This window comes from Vespa mandarinia, chromosome 8 (assembly GCF_050613455.1).
Source record: "Vespa mandarinia isolate Hongniang chromosome 8, ASM5061345v1, whole genome shotgun sequence".
Lineage (NCBI taxonomy): Eukaryota > Metazoa > Arthropoda > Insecta > Hymenoptera > Vespidae > Vespa > Vespa mandarinia.
The window spans coordinates 5,190,380-5,207,500 of NC_140817.1; the positions used below are offsets into that span (position 1 = coordinate 5,190,380).

Genomic DNA, 17,121 nt, shown 5'->3' on the forward strand with positions numbered 1-17,121 from the left:
TTTCTATCTCTATCTCTCTCTCTCTCTCACTCTCTCTCTCTCTCTCTCTCTCTCTCTCTCTCTCTCTCTCTCTCTCTCTCTCTCTCTCTCTAATCTTTTTTTTATATATTTTTTTGTATCTTTCTTTTTTTTTTTTATTCTTTTCCTATCAGATTTTAAGCTCAATTATATATCTATCTACACACACACACACACACACATATGTGTGAAATAATAATATATATATATTAATAATGTTCTTTCTAATCGATTGGATTCGAATAATTAATAAGAAAAAAAAAAAAAATTTAAGAAAAGAAAATTTTAAATTAAATCTTTCATCAAAACTATTTTTTCTTTTGAACCAAATATCTTATTTCACTAATACCCTTCTCTCATTGTCGTATCTTGTCACGTAAAGTTTGTGGCTCACGTACTGCGAGTTCTTAGGTAAAGCTTTTCTAACGTAACACGTTCGTTTATGTTTCAGAGAGGTGTATAGACTGTTGACTCTGAAGACTAAGAAGAGAGAGAAAGAGAGAGAGAGAGAGAGAAAGAGAGAGGAGAACGTAGTAGCATCCTTCAAAGTTTTCCCACGATAACAAGATTCCTTGCATTTCGAAAAGCAACATGAAATCCCCAACGATACTTTCGCGAGTCATTAAAGTCCTACACGAAAGAAGATAATGCGAATGTATTATCCCTTTTGAAAATGCAATTGGTACGTTTTATCACTTACTTTTTTCTTCTTCTTCTTCTTCTTCTTCTTTTGATCGTTTGACAATTCAAATATTTTATTTATGTAAATCAATAATATATTTGCTATATATATATATAGCAAATATATATATATATATATATGTATAAGATAATATGATAATTATTTTCATGATTATTTCAAGCTGTCTCCTCGTTATCAGAATAATAACGAATAATATTTGTCAGAGATAAAATCGTTTTGAATTTGAATTTGTATAATTTCGAAGCTCTTACTTTCCTCCATCGTTTCGAAAGTCACGATCGAAGGAAGAGGAGGAGAAGAGTAAGGAGAAAGAGAAGGAAAATGTAAAGAAGGATGAGGAAGAGTGGTGGAGAAAGAGGAGGAGGAGGAGAGAAGAGGAGGAGAGGATATAGTGCCTATATAGTTTTGTGTATATAGCTATAGAGGAAATCCTGCTTAATAGCCCGTCGGTATTCGTTGGTAATGTTCGACGGTCCAACGTGGAACCTCGATTAAGTTATTACGCCCGGTTTTGGACCTCGTTTAGGAAGAGGTTTCCGTGGTAACCCTTTTGGCATTATTTCGAACTCCAAGCTCTAATGATCGAATATCGAAATTTACTTGAACGAATATATTTATAAAATACTTAAAGCGTTTTTCTTGTTTTCCTCCTTTTTTTTTTTTTACTTTACTCTCATTTTTGTTTGTTTGTTTGTTTGTTTGTTTGTTTTTTAATTTCTTTTTATTAATTTTTTCTTTTTTCACTTATTTACCTATTTCTGCTTCTTTTTTCTTCAGGTCAAATAATCTGACCTCATTTTCTTTTCCATTTTGACTTTTGTCCGTCTTATCTATACTATTCGTGCAAATTGTATATATTATATATACATATATTATATATTTAATTATACACACACATATATATATATATATGTATGTAAATGCAAGTAAAATATTTTAATATTCACATGTCTTGTCACTGAACAAGTTTTATTAATTAAATATGAAAACGTATCGCCTGTCTCACGTCATGTATGACTCGGGAGTTTTGGGGAAGAAGAAAAAAAAAAAAAAATGTGCAATACTTCTGTCACATGTGACCTCGTATAATGCAATTGGTTAATTAATTCTTAACGATAGACGATGCGTATCATACTTGTAGATAATACAATTTAATTAATTATAGTATAAATTAATTTAGTAGATAGTAATGGAATGTAATGCATGCACGCGCGGTGGATGCACGCAAAAAATGCATTATATCCAGAAATACGTTTGATCGTTTACAAGTCATATTTATTGTCGTTCAAAATTTTAATATTTGATTTTTTTTTTTTTTTCATTTATCCTCTACCCTCCTCCAACCACTTCCGATTCCATCCTTTCTTCCTTCCTTCCTTCCTTCCTTCCTTCCTTCCTTCCTTTCTTCCTTCCTTCCTTTTTTCATCTTTCTGAATTTCCTATTTTCGTCCTCGATACAACTGGAAATTACCTTTCTCTTCCTCTGAACCGGAAAAAATTACTTTATGTCATAACCGCAGTACTAAATCTCCACCCGCGTCACTCCCATCCCCCCATTTCTAACCGAACTTTCGTATGCCTCGGAAAGAGAGTAACCCGGCGGAATTGCTGCCGTAGCAAATAACGAGAGAGAGAGAGAGAGAGAGAGAGAGAGGGAACGAGTAAAAGAGAGAGAGAGAGAGAGAGAGAACGAGTAAGAGAGAGAGAGAGAGAGAGAGAGAACGAGTAAAAGAGAGAGAGAAAGAGAGAGAGAACGAGTAAGAGAGAGAGAGAGAGAGAGAATATATGAAAAGAGAGAACGTTGTTTGCGGAGTAGCTTGAAGAAAAATGCGTTGCATTAAAAAGAAAAAAAAAAGGAACGGTAGAGAAAGAGAGACAGAGGGAGGGAGAGAGAGAGAGAGAGAGAGAGAGAGAGAGAGAGAGAGAGAGAGAGAGAGCTCTTATCTCAGAAAAGAAGAAGATTCGCAGCTGCCCTCGAAACGTCTTAAAAAGCGATATAAATTTTTTCGACGACGAAAAGGTGAAAAAATTAAGTCTCAACTACACCTCGGATAACGGTAGTAATTTTCTTTTTTTTTTTTTCTTTTTTCTTTTTTTCATTTCTTTTTTCCTCGCTTTTTCCCTTATATATATCTGTCCAATATAATAATACGATATTATTATTATTATTATTATTATTATTATTATTATTATAATTATTATTATTATTATTATTATTATTATTATTATTATTATTATTATTATTATTATTATTTGGCAAATATTAAAACTGACGATTAATTTTGTGATGATATTAAATGAGATAAAAAGGATTGAAAAGAAGAAAAAGAAAAAGAAGAAAGAGAGAAAATGAATTTAGAAGAAGAAAATGAAGAAGAAAATGAACTAATGAAACAAACATATGTAAGTGTGTAAGTATTAAATTATACGAGATTATAAGAGATATTTGAGATCGTTCGATTAAAATGATTAATTGATTGTTTGACAATAATTTGTCTCGTTTGTTATATTCCATGGTTGTTAGATATTATTATATAGATAGATCGAATATTGATGATGGGTCATCGGTGCAATATACTTGTACTTCTTCCACATTCCCTCTCCACCCTCCCCTTCCACCCTTCCCCTTCTCTCTCTCTCTCTCTCTCTCTCTCTCTCTCCTACCCTCTCGTTCGTTAGTCTTCACGAAAATAGCTTGATGTTTACTCGCGCGGTATAGCATAAGCTATAGGTAAAAGACTCAGGGTATCCGAAATTGATGCCGAGAATTCCAAGAATAAATAATTGCTATGGATAATAGAGAAAGCGTTGAAAGTTTATTTTGCGATGAATCCTTAGGTGTACCCACTTGAAATTGGTAATGTATTATAGTTTGTTGCTTTTCGAAAATGGAAAAGCCCCTTTTCTCTCTCTCTCTCTCTCTCTCTCCCCCTCTTCTCTCTCTTTCTCTCTATCTCTCTCGAACATTTTTTCATAATTTTTTTTTTTCTTTTTTTTTTTTTTGGATAAAAATAATCATTTCGTGGAGATTCTCTCGACGAGAAGAAATCTACGGATAAAGTTTTGGAAATTTATGATCTCTTAGTGACGAATGGAGTCCAACGAAAGTTGAAAAGAAAAAGCTTCTCTCTTAGTTTCTCTCTCTCTCTCTCTCTCTCTCTCTCTCTCTCTCTCTCTCTCTCTCTCTCTCTCGTTTTTTCTTTCTTTTTTTTCTTTCTTTTTTTTTTTACGGTACGGGGCTGTAACGGATGATTAAGTATTTTCGATAGAATTTCCATAAATTCGTTCCAATCCTTTTTTTTCCTTTTTTTTTTTTTTTTTATTTTTTATACTAAAAACCGAAAGTCGTCGAAGTTGCGTCGATACTTCATGAACTTCACTTCCCCTTCCTCCCTCTCCTTCCTCCCCACCCACTATCCTTCTCTTCCTTCCTTCTACCATCCTTCTCTTCCTTTCTCCCACCTCGGCGATTTTTCGACATTTTTCATTTTGCAAACCGAACGTCATCCGACCAATTGAATATATATTTCCGTGTGTGACTCTGGCGTAAATCATACCACGTGACGTTCGGGATATTAAAGTATAGTAGGGAGATAGAAACGTAGTGCTCGGTTGGAAAACGTTTTACAACTTTTCGTCGGACACGAAAATAACTCGTAGCAGAGTTAGCCCTCGTACGAGCGAAAACGCGGAACCCCAATTTACTTCCTACGTGTATGTTTGTGTATATATGCACGTATATGTGTATATACAATGTATGTATAATACAACACGTATGTGTATATATACACATATATATGTATATATATATATATATATATATGTATGCACACATACATATATAACTTTTTCATTGTTACATTCGAATATTTACCGAACGCAAACACGGTATTCGTTATTGAGGATTTTGCGATAAATTTGTGGAAATTTCGAAAAATGAGTAAATAAACCTAGGAAAAAGAAAAACAAAGGAAAAAACGAAAAATGAAAGAAAAATTGCGGGAGAGAGAGAGAGAGAGAGAGAGAGAGAAATAAATTACGATCGTACGAAGTTCTTATTGGAAATAAAAATTTATTACGACGTAATAATATACTAAAAATATTAAATATTATCATTACATGTTGCATTCGACTTTTATGTACATATTTGTACATATATAATATATTTTATGTGTATCTATATATATATATATATACGAATAAATAGAAACGATGAAAATGGATTAAGCGTGAGATTAGATTGTTTCGAAATAAGGAAAATTAATTATTTCGAGAATATAATCAGTGTGAGTACAAAGTTAGACGATTGGTATAAAGGATTAGTTTTGAACGTATGGGAATTATTAGATTCGAGTTTCTTAAAACAATGATATATGTCATATGTAATTATGACAATGCTATCGGAGAATGCTTTCGAATGTTTTCGTTTAACGAATAAACAGATAAATTCGAATAATTTATTAGAGTAATGGTAAATCTTAGAAAATGGAAAACTTAGGATTTATTAAATAATACCAGAGATAAACGTATCGGTTTCTAAATCGTCTAATTTTCTCTCTCTCTCTCACTCTCTCTCTCTCTCTCTCTCTCTACCTATATATCTTCATCTTCATTTATTCAGTTTTGTTTTATTGTATGTGCATAGATGCATAACTACGTATAAATACAGCTTATGTATCCTCTTTGTCGTATAATTCCATTACTCGAGGAATGACCTCTCGAGTACACGCACTGACAAAATGGAGTTTCAGAGGTAAAACCAGTGGGAGGATACGAATTTCGGCAACATTTTCCCTCACTAGAAGCAACAGCAGTATCAGCAACAGTAGCGTCAGCATCAACAACAATAACAGTAGGGGAGTAACACGGTAACACCGACAATGACAATGACACCGACAACGACGGCGACGCCACGACAACGCGACAAACAAATAACAACAAACAAATAACAACAACGACAAAAGTAACACAGAGTTCTCGTGTCTCTTTCGTTTATTCATCAGTACGTTTACGTTCTATTTCCTATCGGGAATATATTTCTCTTTCTCTCTCTCCCCCCTCCGCCCTTTCCCCCAAACCCCCTCACTTCTCTTTCTCTCTTTCTCCCCCCTCCAGCCCCCTTTCTTCTCTTTCTCTCTCTTTCTGTGTGTATGTGCGTTTAAGACACATTTAGAGTTCACAGGTAAAGCAGTAAAGTGCAATATTACGTAACCCAGAAATGTCAGCAGATCGATCCCGAAGCCTACTCACGCCGGATGACGTCTCGTCTCCTCTCTTCTATCTCTTTCTCTATCTTTCTCTCTCTTTTCCCCCTTCGTCTGCGTGTAAACACACGCGGGGCTGCGCTCGACACTTTATTGCGGCCATTCTCGAGTACTCGCGTCCGATGAAAATGAAGAAAAAAAAAAAAAAAAAAAAGAGGTGATGGCTGTGGGGAAACGAGAAAAGAAAAGAAAAGAAGGTTTGTTCTGATGAAACAAACAAAAAAAAAAAATATATATATATATATATATATATATATAATATATATTACATAGAAATTCGAGATCGAATCTATTTTTTTGTTTGTTTTTTTTTTGTTTTTTTTTTTTTGTTTTTATATTATCCGTAAAGCGTATAATCATTTGTTCAGAATTTTATTTCAATTATCAATATTATCAATTATTTCTCAATGAAGTTAATAAGAAAATTTTTAATGAATGACGAAAGTTTTGCTTGTACTTAATTAGAATTTAGTTAGTAGATCTTATTCTCGAACGCGTTCGTTCGTATAGAAATTAACGATAGATTTTATATTATAATAAAAGTTTTAAAGAATGGAAATATACTAGTCCTCCGAGCGAAGACGAACTAAACATAATCGTGGATCCGTAAGATACCGTTAATTTATTAATAATTGCAGTAAAAATATCCGAAGTACGCGCCGACGCATAATTCTCCGTGCCGTGAGTACTATAAATAATTCAACGTTGTGTTACGAACCCTCTGATAAAATCTAAAAGACTTTCTTACACATACTCTCTCCCTCTCTCTCTCTCTCTCTCTCTTTTTTCTTTTTTCCGTTTTCTCCATCTCTCTCATACTTTTTCGCGTTACGCACGCGGACTTTTACATCCGATGCGAATTTTTATCCATTAGAAAAAAAAGAATACCAAAAAAAAAAAAAAAAAAAAAAAAAAAAAGAAGAGGTTGAAAAAAGAAAGGAGACAGAAATATACACAGAGAAAAAAATATTTCTCTCCCGTGGTAGTTCGATCCTAGACTTTTATCGTTGAAACGAGGACCTTAATTAACGAACTTCTAATTAATTCTCATTTCGTTTACATCTATGTTTTTTATCTATATATATATATATATATATATATATATACCATCCTCTTATTTTTTATCGCGTTGTTTAACACGAGAGATACTTTTTCCATCCGTGGCCGCTCCTAATCCCGAGAGAAAAAGAGAGAGAGAGAGAGAGAGAGAGAGACAGATAGAAAGAAAATTCTTTTCCTCTCAGGCTAAATTCATTAAAAGTCACGCCGAGTTGTCATCATGAACTTTGTAATTATTCGACGAGATAGATAGAGAGATAGAATTAAAGAGAGAGAGAGAGAGAGAGAGAGAGAAAGAGAGAGACAGAGAGAGAGAGGGAGAGAGAGAGAGAGAGAGAGAGAGTCCCATGACGTGTGCAACAGATTGCTGCGTATAACACACTGTTATAAAACTTCTTCAAAAAGCTTCAAACAAGCTTACTTTTCCTTTTCATTCTTAGTATTCTCTCTCACTTCTTCTCTTTATCTATCTATCTATCTATCTATCTATCTATCTATTTGTCTATCTATCTATCTATCTATCTATCTATTTGTCTATCTATCTATCTATCTATCTATCTATTTGTCTATCTATATATCTATCTACATATCTTTCATAGACTGATCTATCGTGTGAACGAATTTCTCTTTATCGAAATAATATCTCGAAATTTATGGGATAATGTTTCGCGCTCGTATCAAAGTTGTTTAGAGAAACTCATTAAGAACTTCAGATTCTCTTTGTCTTCTCTTAGTTGCTTCTATTTGTTTCTCGATTCTCTTCATTATCGAGCTCGTTAACAAGTTGAACGATAATCGTGTACATATGTACACGAATAATGAGAAGAACTTTGGACGTATTGAATATTTATTTATATGCAAAATTATTCTTCATTTTCTTTTATTATTTCGACGTATAATGATTTCACAGAAACATAAAAAAAAAAACAAAAAAAAAAAAAAAAGAAAAATTAAAAAGAGAAAAAATGGAAAAAAAAAGAAATCTAATCGCACTATAACTCCAATGCATACAAATAACAATTTATACCTAGTGGATCTATTTAATGATCATGTAAAATGTTCTATATATGGATATGTGTATATATCATAGATACACATGTATTAAAATTGTCTGATTGTAAGAGCACTTTAGCTAAATGATAAATCGTTAATATATATATATATAATATTTTACATGATCATTAGCTAGGTCCACTAGATTTTTTTAAAATGTTCCAATATTTGGCTTTTACGGTCAGCCGCGATCGATAGTGCCGAAAACCTTGGCAATGGTATTTATAGCGGGCAGCCTAAATTCTTTATGATTTCATCGAACCGTTCTACACTCATACACACACACACACAATATATGTATATATATATATATATATATATATATATATATATTATATATATATGCATATATAGAGAAGAAAAGTTATTATATTCGTATACTCTCTCTTTCTCTCTTTCTCGCTTTTTATATTTGCCTCTCTCTCTCTCTCTCTTTCTCTCTCGTTATATATCTTATTGCTGTAAGAAAGCTTTGGACTTTCGAACATTCTTCGTTTAATCGAAACTTTCAAACTGGACATTGTGATCTTTATAACAAAAAGTATCTTTTTCAACGAATGTCCGAGAACTTTCCTTTTACTTCTTCCTTTATCCCTTTATACCTTTTTCTTTTTCTTTTTTTTCTTTTTTTCTCTTTTTTTTTTTTTTTTACTGTGCTATCTAATCAAAGGAGGTAACACGATATACAACTTTCTAATCTTAGATATTTTATTTCAAATAGAAAAATTAATGTAAAAGGCAAAAAAAGAAGCTCTCACTTGCATATTATATCAATCTTTCTCTTTCTCTTTTTCTCTCTCTCTCTCTCTCTCTCTCTCATATACTTTACTCTATCTCTTTTTATTTTTCTGTGAATACTTTTGTCATGTTTAGATGTATGTATTTCTGCATTTTATGTACCAAGTCCAGATAAATTCCACGTAGCACTGCGATATCATCGGAAATTTAGATTTCGTACGACGAAAACCGTCACGATCTCTATTTCTTGTCTTTTATTCTTTTTCTCTCTCCATTTCTTCTTTTTCTTTTCTTCTTTTCTTCTTCAGTCTCCTCCTCTTCCACCTTTTCTTCCTCTTTTTCTTCTACTTCCTTCTTCTTTTCTACTTTTCCGTTTCATCTTTATGACACCTTAGCCCATGAGTCTCCTCCCTTTTCGTTTTTAGCAATCTCACGAGAGGAAAAGAATTCTTGTTCGCCCGACGAATTTTATTGCCAAGTGTTCCGCGAAAAGATGGAAAGGAAATGACAAAGAGAGAGAGAGAGAGAGAGAGAGAGAGAGAGAGAGAGAGAGAGAGAGAAAGAGAGAAGGTAAGGAAAGAGGAAGACAAAGAAAGAAAGAAAGAAAGATAGATAGAGAGATAGAGAAAAAGCATACGCTCCTAAAATCGACGGAATTTTGCGAGGGTAGTTGAGTGTTAGGGGAAAATAAAATGTACTCATCGAAATACTTGAGACGACACCCTTCCTTCCCTTTATTACTTCAGTCCCTCTTACCCCTGTCCTTTCTTTGGTTAAGTTAAGATCTCAGAGATTTTTTTTCTTCTCCCTCTTTTTCTCTCTCTCTCTCTCTTTTTTTTTCCATCACTCAATCCATCCGCTGCGTTCTGCTATGTTCTCCCTTAAAAAAAGATTGAAAGTACTTACATTTATTCGTTTCTATTTACTTCTTTTTTTTTTGTATTTCTCTCTCTCTCTCTCTCTCTCTCTCTCTCTCCGTTTCTCTCCCTACCTATCTAACTATCTCTCTCCCTCTTTTTTTATTTTCTTTTCTTTCTTTCGTTACCGTAAGTTTCGTCATTACGATAGAGAGCAAATCGATTTTTAAAAGTAATAGAATTTTAGATAGATTTAACGATAAGTTAGAATTCTATCTATCTGTCTATCTAATCGGGATCTGTCCATCTATCTATCCATCCATCTATCTGTCCATCCATCCATTTTTCTATCTATTTCTACCTCAGAAGTAGAAACTTACTAAAGCGAAAGAAATAAAAAGAAAAGGAAGAAAGGTGGAAAAGTAAAAAAAAAGAAAAGAAAAGGATAGAAAAAATAAAGAAGAAAAGTAGAAGAAGAAGGAGAACGAGGAGGGACGGAAAAAGGAAAAGATAATTCGATTGGCTTCGTTCCTTCGACGTATAAGTCATGAAAATTTAATGCAAATATCGGACGTCGTGAGTCCGCTTTTCGCTCGTGCAGGAATAAAACAGTGAAGGAAGGTGGTGGGTAGGAGTGGGGAAGAGGGGTGGCAAAGAGAGAAAGAGAGAGACAGGGACAGGTGCAAGGGCGATTGCAGGGTGGGGAGGGGGACGGGATGTAGAAAAAGAAGGTGGATAGACAGGACGGACGGAAAAGTCCTTATTAAAGATTAATTACGTAGAGGATGGCGTCGTCGGTGGACGCGCATGCGCATTAAGTAGACATGTTTGTCGGTGTAAAAAAGAAGTATAACCAGATAGTTGAAGAGTCCTCGTGGCTCTTCTGTAGGTCTGTATTATGGAATTGGGACAAAGCGAAACGTCAACGTCAAGGACGTAGGACTCGAAAGACTATGTACGTATGTATATACGTATATATATACGTATGTATATACGTATGTATGTATGTATGTATGTATGTATGTATGTACATTTATTTATGTATATGGATATATAGATTTAAGTCTTCTCGAAGAAACTCCTGGTCCAAGATTCACATAACACTGAAGTTTACCCGAATAAGTTCCTATCTTCCTTTAAATATTCATTAATCTAATTTGCGAAAATTTTAATAGATATTATACCGGAGAAAAAAGTATTAAATTTCTATCCTATATATATATATATATATATATATATATATATATATATATATACATGCTGGAATTAATTATTTTTATTACGATTTATTATTATATATGATATAATAACGTTTTAATAAATATAAATATAAATTCATTGAAAGAATTAAATTGGATACATATAGAGCCAGCCATTAAAGAATATATCTAACGTAAATATATTGTAATCTCTGAAGCGCACGTTAATTTAAATGATTTTAAATATCGGTAATAAGAAAATTAATTGTCAAAAGAGAAGAAAAAGGAAAAGAAAAAAATTGGAAAAAAAAAAGAAAAAAGAAAACAAGAAAAAAAGAATCATTATATAATTTAATTTTAACACGCGATAGAACGATCATCTCGCGTATAACTTCTGTAATATAATTATTTGTTACGGGAAAAAAAAAATAATTACGACTAACATTATTATGATACGTATATGAATAGTAACCAATTAAAGTGATGAAGGATTAAATGAATTGTCATCACGACAATTCTCCCTTTCTAATTCCCTTATATCGTACAAATGAGAAGATAAATTTAATTTTGTCTTCAAAATCATCATCAAGGTTTTCCTTTATCGAAGATCCTAAATCAAGGCGTCTATCTTAAGATCTTTTTCTCCTCCCGCCCCCTCCCCTCCATTTCACTCTCGTCCCTCTTTAACTCGACCGAGTCGAAGAAAAATCGATGTTTCCCTGAGAGATATGAGAACGTTTGTCGACCCGTATGGATCTTCTAAATCGGGAATCGCGGAGACCTTCAAAGTAAGGCTGACCCTTAGCAAGCATGTAGGCGTTGCCTCCATTTCATTAATGAAAGACACAAATACACCTCGATGGTCAGAAGTTAGTCTGTGTGTGTGTCTGTGTGTGTCTGTGTGTGTGCGTGCGTACGTATGATGTGTGTGCACAATGGTTGATGTCTCTACAAATAAATGAAATCGACGTTTTTCTACCTCGTTACAATTAAATTTCAAAAGAAAAAGGGTCACCATCGTTGAACTGTTACGCCACGTACTTTTCCTCATTACTATACTTTTCTGACGTCTTTTTTTTTCTTTTTTTTTTCTTTTTCTAATTTTTTTTTTTTTTTTTTTTTCTTTTTTTTTCCCCCTATTAAGGATAATATCTTATTCTTTCGATCTAAATGCATCATTATCGTTGAAGTTTTTTCTTTTTTCTTTTTTCTTTTTTCTTTTTTCTTTTTCTTTTTTTTGTATTATACGTAATTATATATATATATATGTATGTGTGTATGTATATATGTATATATATATATATAGGATAGAGAAACGAATTGAGATAATTTATAATCGATTATATATTTTTCTGACTTAATTTTTTGTAGAAATATTTAATTTCGATTAATTCAGAGAAATTAATTTGAAAATTTTTATTAATTGAAATTTTCCTTTCCTCTTTTTGACTTCTCGTTAATCAGTGAATTTATTAAAAAAAAAAAAATATATATATATATTATGATAAATATATAAAAATATGTATAGGAAATAAAATAAAAAAAAAAGAAAAAGTTTTTGCCATTTAAATGGGTTATAGCGGCGAAAGAAGGAATGTCATAAAAATAAAAAATTGTCATATAATTAACAATTTAAATTTGGAAAAGTTAACATTATATTCTCGTCTATGACGAACAATTGAATCTTTCCACTTTTTCTGAATTTGCATAAAATTATATATGCAAATGGCTATGATTGTTTACGCACCTTTTTTTCTTTTCTTTTCTTTTCTTTTCTTTTCTTTTCTTTTTCCTTTTCGTTTTTTGTTAGTAATATACATAAAAATACATAACGAATGGCAAGTGGTATTGTCATACTCAATTAATTTTTTAATTTTATATATTGTATACATTAAACATTAATATATTGTAATTTTTCTGCCATATTAATTCAATAGTTAAAGTTAAGTTCCGAGAAAAAAAAAAAAAAAAGAATTATTCTATCTTATTAAAAGCTAATTTACTTTTCTTTTCTTTATCTTTTTCTTTTTTTTTTTTTTGGGTCCTTTTAATTTTTCTGTTCTTTCTTTTTTTTTTCTTTTTAATATTTCTTTTTTTGTTTTTTTATCTCTTTATCTTTTCATCTGACAAAACGATACAAATAAAATTGGAAACGTGCAATAAAATTGTCATAATATTAAAGAGAGAAAAAAAGAAAAAAGAAATTAATAAAGAAAAGAAAAAAAAACAAAAAAAAAAAAAAGAAAGAAAAAGAAATATTAAAGTGAGATGTGTTATTTAAAATCGATTATTACAAGAGCCTTTTGAAAACACTTTTTCTAACATTTACTTTTGGTATAAAGCAAATTTGCAAAACAGTATCCAGGGAATATTATTATTCATGCATCTGCTAGGGTAAATATCTTTTGTCGATATTTACCCGCTACTCATTACTTGCTATTTGCTTTATTCATGTTTCTCAACGGCTACGTCACGAATATCTTACTAAAGAATTTTTAAAGATGATTCTCAACGGATACGTGCATTTGTTTCCATATATATATATATATTTTTTTTTTTCCCCTCTGTCATTAAATTCGATCTTATGTTTCATTCAATTTTTCATGAATTTGTTAACGTTCGAGATCAGTTTCATCTTTTTTTTTTCTTTTTGTTTCTTTTCTTTTTTCTTTTTTTCCTTCCTTTTTTCTCGGAGGGTCTGGGAGATTTCATTCCAATTTCTTGAGTTTTCGTAAAAAGGAAGAGAAAAGAAAAAATAAAAAGAAAAGAAAGAAAGAAAGAAAGAAAGAAAGAAAGAAAGAAAGAACATAAATAAATAAGACAAAAGGGCGGTAAAGGGCGGGGAGTAAGACAAAGAAAAGTTCGTCAATGTACACATTCACATACACACACACACACACACACAGGGTGGTCTATTTAATTAAGATTACTTGAATGTTACATCAATTCAATTGTGATGAACACAAAAAATATTTTCTTTTTCTCTTTTTTTATGTAATGTCACAGCAGTGATATTGAAGGATGAACGTACGATAAAAGTATATTTTTAAAAAGTCTTTTAGATATTCTTATGGCATTAAAAAAAAATATTTTCTCGACGTTTACGATGATTCAGACATCGTGAAGAAAGCACAGCGGCGGATCTCGATGGAATAAATTTTATCGATCAATATTATCCATAAAACTTTTAGTTTTCGTAGATCAAAGTCGTTTTGAGAATAGTATTACTGTATCTATCCCATACGTACATACGTGTATGTATTTTTTGATCGGATACAATATGCAACAAAAAAAAAAAAAAAAAAAAAAAAAAAAAGAAAAAAAATATTTTTTTTTATACGAAAAAGAATATCGATAAATTGAAAAAGTGAGAAATACTTCGAAAATATATAAGTACGCGTTGTTAATTAAAAAAAAAAAAAAAAAAAAAAAAAGAAAAAAAATGACCATTTTAGCCCGAATGAAAATAATATCCTTATTAAATAATCTATGATTTATTCTTTGATATGATTCAAATTACGTGAAGAATTTTTTTTATGCGACGATTCAATCGATTATCGACGATTCAACGAGATATTAAGGTATTATATTAATTTTTATTTAAATGGAACACCATATATATATATATATATATATATATATATATATATATATATACATATATATATAGTGAAGTCGAAAAATTAGTTCATACTAGTCGGTAAGAATCACGAACGTGTTCTTCGTCAATATTGATTTCAAAGACCAGGTTATATTCCCTCTCGAAGGTGAATCCTTTTCTAGGAGACAGCTCTTATGGAATACACAAAACATTTCCATTTCACCCTCGATAGAGTGAACGTGTAACGTAGGATAGTAGGATGGGGGACTGAGGGAAAAAAAGAGAAAGAGAAAGAGAGAGAGAGAAAGAGAGAGAGAGAGAGAAAGAGAGAGAGAGAGAGAGAGAAGAGGACAGGGAGAAAAAGAGGGAAGAAGGAAGAGGGTGAGCTTTGCACGTAGCCAGACCTTATCCAGGGTTAGTTCTATCATCAAGTAGAGGGAAAACCTTGCAAGTACCTACACGATACGAACGAGAAAACACAAGTGAGAGGGGTTAAAGGGGTAGTACTTGAAAGAAAGAGAAGGATGAAAGTCTATGCCACAAGTAGACGTCCTTCTGGGACGGCCAACTACAAGTTCCTCCATTGTAGTACCTGATTCTTGGAACGAGAAGGGTTAAGGGTCAACGATACTCGAGTTTTTCAAAACGTGCGATTCTGAAGTTACGGTAATGCTCTTCCTTTCTCTCTCTCTCTCTCTCTCTCTCTCTCTCTCTCTCTCTCTCTTTCTCTTTCTCTTTTCGCCTGTCTTCCTTCCTTTCTTTTCTTTCTATGTTTTATTTCTTTTTTTCTTTTTGTATCTCTCTATCTATCTATCTCTCTCTCTTTCTCTCTCTCTCTCTCTCTTTTAGCTTTGTTAAATTAAGAAACGTCTGAGTCAACTTGATTTCGACTTAAAGTCGACGTATAATAATTATATCACGTATGCTTCATAAATGAATGTGCAAAGGATAAAAATGTTCTTAGCCCTTGTCTGTTCCTGGCCGATTGTGATCTCGTATCTTCACTGTACGACAATTTATGTTAAAGATATTAATATGAGAAAATACATAAGGAAAAGTGAAAAAAGAAAAGAGTGGATATTAATAGATAAATGGTGCCTTTTCTTTGCAGTTTTGCACTATGTGCACACTCGGTAATTTCCGTCCCGAGTTGTGGACGCGTACATCGTTCTATTTTCAAGATATGTATACTTACGTTACGTCTATATACAATAATAATATATGTGTGTGTGTGTGTGTGTGTATGTTTATGTGTATGTGTGTTGAATGTGTATGCATGTTGAATGTGTATGTACATACAACCTAGTTATTTTACAAGCTTTTTTCCAAGTTTTTGAAACTTCGGAAATATATATATATATATAAAAGAACTTTGAGAAATGTTATCTCGTTGTAAAAGAAATCGGAAAGAAAGGAAACATTTTTTTTTCTTTTTCTTTTTTTTTTCATTTTTTTTTTTTTTTTTTTTTTTTTTCGTTTTCAAAGAATAACGATATCCTTTGTCGATACTCGAAGAATCAACGAAATAACGTTTCCCCATTATAACGAGGAACTCGAGAGAAAGTTGTAAGATCGCCAAGTCGCGTTTCTCTTCAATCTCGTTTTATACTTCTTACTTTCCTTTTCTTAGATAGCAAAGACATTTGCTTTTATTCTCCGTCGTCTATATTGAGTTCAAAAAAAAGAAAAGAAAAAAGAAAAAAAAGAAGCAAAAGAAAACAAAAAAAGAAAAGAAAATTGCGTTTAAACATGAATTTCCATTCTCCTTTTAATTTTCTCGTTATTCTTTTCATCGTCATAAAATATATAAATATATTTACATATATATATATATATAAAATAAATAAATAAATAAATATAAAAGCGATTCGTTTTATTTTCATACCATACAGGAAGTATGAACGAAGAAAAATTATTTCAACGATTTAAAAAATATTTATCACAGTGATGAAACAAAAAGGGACGAGTTTCTTTTTTCTTTTCTTCTTTGATTATTGTTATCAAAATTTAATATTAATTTTTTTTTTTTTTTTTCTGATAAGGTACTACCAGTGACAACATTTTCATTGATATGATATTTTTGTTCTATTTCATTCTTATTCTTATTTAATTTTTTTCTTTCTGTCTTTTTTTTTTTTTTTTTTTATTTAAACGACTTAATTACGAGATAAAAGATTTATATTGATCCAGTTGAATTTATTATTACATTATCTAACATAATCATAGAACTTTTGTTGAACTTTAAACGTTTTCTCTTATTCTTCATGTGCTCCCTTGACTTCTTTCTTTTTTTTTTTTGCTCCGTTATACAATTTTCAACGTGCTAGTAACGATTTCTTTTTCTCTCTCTCACACACACACACACACACACACACACTTATTCTTTTTCTCTGCAGTTCCTTCTGTGTATTAAGGTCTGAGGAAAGTTCAGCAATACGATTTAAAATTGAATTTTTCTATTCTTTTGTTCCTTATTCTTGATTATACGTATACAGTAACGTGCGTAAGTGCAAATATAATATAGTATATTATATGAGAATAAAAGAGAAAGAAAGAAAGAGAGAGAGAGAGAGAGAAAGAGAGAGAGAGAGAGAAAGAGAGAGAGAAGGAAAAAAAAGTAATCCCTATT

General features: G+C 31.6%; 1 protein-coding gene and 1 long non-coding RNA gene across 4 annotated transcripts in view; one reads left to right on the forward strand and one right to left on the reverse strand.

Moving 5' to 3' along the window:
- The window catches only part of LOC118446279 (uncharacterized), a 95,006-nt gene extending 93,684 nt beyond the window's left edge, over positions 1 to 1,322 (forward strand). For both annotated transcript variants that reach the window (XR_004839545.2, XR_014982415.1), the window contains exons 2-3: positions 470 to 700; positions 966 to 1,322. This is a non-coding gene — a long non-coding RNA (uncharacterized LOC118446279). The remainder of the gene's footprint in view (positions 1 to 469; positions 701 to 965) is intronic.
- Positions 1 to 17,121, reverse strand: part of SK (small conductance calcium-activated potassium channel) — a 190,640-nt gene that overhangs the window by 132,521 nt on the left and 40,998 nt on the right. The gene's annotated exons all lie outside the window — the stretch shown is intronic.